General features: G+C 44.8%; 1 non-coding gene across 1 annotated transcript; it reads right to left on the bottom strand.

Moving 5' to 3' along the window:
- Positions 1–2964: 2964 nt before the first annotated feature.
- On the bottom strand, positions 2965–3153 carry LOC124608402. Its single transcript, XR_006979051.1, has one exon. It is a non-coding gene; the product is annotated as a U2 spliceosomal RNA (small nuclear RNA).
- Positions 3154–3827: the final 674 nt, after the last annotated feature.

Here is a 3827-nt window from a genome sequence, read left to right as displayed (position 1 = left end):
TCCATGGACCCTGCATGTCAGCAGGGGACTGTCCAAGCTGGTGGAAGCTCTGTAATGATGTGGGGGCTTGTGCAGTTGGAGTGATATGGGACCCCTGATACGTCTAAATATGACTTTGACAGATCAGTGGCATCCAATCATGTCTATTTTGAATTCCGACGGACTTGAGCAATTCCAGCAGGACAGTGCGACACCCCACACGTCCACAATTGCTATTCAGTGTCTCCAGGAACACTCTTCTGAGTTGAAAGACTTCCGCTGGCCATCGAACTCCCCAGACATGAACATTATTGAGCATATCTGGGATGCCTTACAATGTGATGTTCAGATGAGTTTTCCCCTCCCGCCCCCTTCTACTCCTGTGGATTTATGGACAGCTCTGCAGGATTCATTATGTCAGTTCCCTCCGTGTTGCGGGGCCCTGCAAGATATTAGGCAGGTCAACAGGTTTCTTTGGCTCTTTAGTGTATAATGCCTTACCCACATCTGCATGAACACACACGGTAACTGTAATGTTAATTATGTTATCTCTTATGGCTACAGACCATTAGCAGGCAGCAAAATGTAATGGCCATAAAAGGTTACGAAAGGAAAACTCCACTTTTAAGCCTCATCCGCACCACATGGGCATTGAGAAGATGAATTTTTCGCCTTTAATGAGGCCCTGCACAACCGAACTTTCACCGTGACCACATTTGAAGGAGACAACAACAACAAAAACAACAGGAACAACAGTAGAGGCTATTATGTCTCCCAAGCTACCAGTTACTTGCCAAGCAATTCCACGTGCACGAGCTAGACGTCGACTCTGCGAACGCCGCTCTGCGTGCGCCTCAGCGGGACTCTCTCGCCGGAGGCGCCACCTTTCCACTGGACACGAAATGCGGCCAAAGGTCTAGTTTTGTGACTGAAGATCGCCCTGCGGAGCCACCACAGCTCACCTTGTTTCTAGATATTCCTTTTTTCCTGTTCCCTCTTGACTCTCACACAGATTGTCCATGATCAGTCAGAACATTATGATCACGTAGCTAATGGCTGGTATGTCCACCTTCGGCGCGTATAAGAGCGGCTACGAAATGAAAGCAATGAGGCCTTGGTAGGTCGCTGGAGAGACTTGACACCACATCTTCTCATACAAGTCACCTAATTCCCTAAAATTCCGGTGCGGGAACCGATGAGCTCTGGCGCCATTTTCAATCAAATTCCAGATGTGGTTGATCGGCTTCAGATCTGGACAGTTGGGGGGCCAGCACCTCAATTGCATCCCAGCACTTTGTTCCTCGGACCACTCATCACATTCCTGGCCTTGTGACATAGCACAATATCTTGCTGAAAAGTGCCACTGCTGTTGGGACACCTGATCGTCCTAAAGAGGTACGTGGTCTGCAAGTAGTGTGCCTCGCATAAGGTCCACTGGACCGACGGATACCCACGTGAATGTTCCCCAGAGCATAATGGAGCCGCCGCCAGCTTATCTCCATCCTACAATATAAGTATTGAGGAGCTGTTCCACTGGAAGACGACAAATTCGCACAATCCCATCGGCATGATAAAGAAGGTATCGGGATTATCACATGATTTATGTATTCCCATTCTGCTTCAGCTCACTCCAGGTGCTTACTGCTAGGAATTTTATGGCAGATAAACTTCCAGTGACAGTGTACAGCTTTTTTAGCCCTGTCAATGTGACTACGTTCAGTTAGGTCAACTTCCAAGCCTACAACCTGCTTGCAGACAACTTCATCACATACAAACGTCCCACATGTAATACAAATACATTGCGAGCGGATGTACAGCACATGGTGCTGGGGTACCCTGCTCCACTGCTAGTTATTTCCTTTCCTATTCCACTCGCAAATAGAGAGAGATAGAAAGGACTGTCTATATACCTCCTTATGAGGGCTAATTTATCGTCGATCATCTTTGGTCCTTAGGACCAATCTATGTTGGCGACAGTAGAATCTTTCTGCAGTCAGTTTCAAATGTCAGACCTCTAAATTTTCTCAATAGTATTCCTTGAAAGGACATCACCTTCCCTCCAGGGAGTTCCATTTGAGTTCTCGAATCATACTCCCACTAATTTGGCTGGAGCCAATATGACTGCTTCTACAGGACTGTATTCTGAGTGAAATCCCAATCTGCATGCTCATACGTATTTGGGGTGGGGTGATCCGCAGATGGGTATTTTTCTATTTTTCACTGGGTCACTCTTATCCCACATACTTCGAAAACACATCTCTCAACATTTCAGTTTGCATGTGGGAGCAGAGGAAGCATATTGTTAAACATCTTGGTATTTACCACAGAGACATTTAAGTGCCCAGTCCTTCTGAGAAGGATAGGACTACTTTCGCAAGTCTGGAATCAATAACAGCTGTGCAGCACAGTGAGCTGTGGGTTGTCAATCGAGAGTGGTGCATCCCTGAGTGAAACATCCTACGGCCCCCATAGAATGACAGGTCTCATCAGAATTAGTTTGGGAGCAGTATACTGTATCTCTAAATGACTTACTTATACCACAATGACAGACAGAATGTAATTCAGCTATTTGAGGATGGTTTTCGCCAATTTTGGTATCAGTGGAACTTACTATCTAGATTGTGGGCCCCCAAGGGCACCACAGAAGGATCCATAACGGTTACCTGGTGAGTGTAATCTAACTGCAGGAAGAAGGGTTCCTACCATACAAAAGGAATCTCATGATCAGTTTATTAATCACTCAGTCAATTTGATATCAGTGATTTGCCTTGAGGTGGGTGGAACCAAGGGTGAGAGTGCTGCAGATACGATTTGGGAGTCAGAGTGATAATCAAGCGTTTTTCTGTTGTGGCAAGATCTTTTAACGAAATTTCAATCTCCCACCTATACAAAGAGAGATGGCCATGATTGTAAAATCAGATATATTGTACAATTTATAAAATGATACTTAGTATTTGGCTACCTTAAAAGACTTTGAAGGTAAAGAAGAATTTGGGTAGCTTGTGAGAGTTTGAAACTCAGGAGGCATCCTGTGAAAAAGTAGAGCGTTCTCTTAGTACTCCATCAACGGCCAAAAATGAGTTCGGTACTCTGGTCCTGTGTTGCAGGATGTAGTAGATATTAAGCTGATAAGAACAGATATTTTTACTTGATGACAGAATTCTTAGAGGAAATATAGCCTATGCCATACAGTTGTACAGTATTTTCACAAGCAACGATCGTTAACGATGTGGAAACCTTCGAAAATAACACGTATTAAAGGATGCTACATTTTGTATGAGAAATTTGATGTGTATGGACAATAACATCTCCGTCTCAGATTGGGTAAAGAGGACTTTTTAAACTTGGAAATCTATGTTGGACTGGAATTGCAGTTAGAGCTCTGCACCCAAGCTGCACCTGCTTGCCTCACAGCGAGCTAAGAGCTAAAGAGGCAGCACATGGTCAGCAGCTGAGCAGAAGCCACTGTTTAGTCTCTCACTACAGGCAGGTACAAGGAAAGGCTCCAGCTACTGTTCGATCCAGAAGAATGATGGCGGCTCATACAGGTCGAGAAACCGATGGAGACTGCATTGTTGCCAGTTCCAAGCGACAGTTATGGAATACACACACACACACACACACACACACACACACACACACACACACACACACAGACGTGCTTTGCACTTAATGAAGGCATGTATCATTCAAATTATATCTCTGACTGGCTTATTTAGAACTTGTTGCTTGCTGCCGCCATCAACCATGATAACCCAGAACATATAGCATAAAAATTCATCAAATAACTCACAATATCACATTAAATGATCGCATTGGCTACCCAATTCAGAGCAGACCGCTCAGAA

Source organism: Schistocerca americana, chromosome 3 (assembly GCF_021461395.2).
Source record: "Schistocerca americana isolate TAMUIC-IGC-003095 chromosome 3, iqSchAmer2.1, whole genome shotgun sequence".
In the NCBI taxonomy this organism is placed as follows: Eukaryota; Metazoa; Arthropoda; class Insecta; order Orthoptera; family Acrididae; genus Schistocerca; species Schistocerca americana.
The sequence above is the reverse complement of the archived record's forward strand: the minus strand, read 5'-3'. Positions and strand labels throughout refer to the sequence as shown.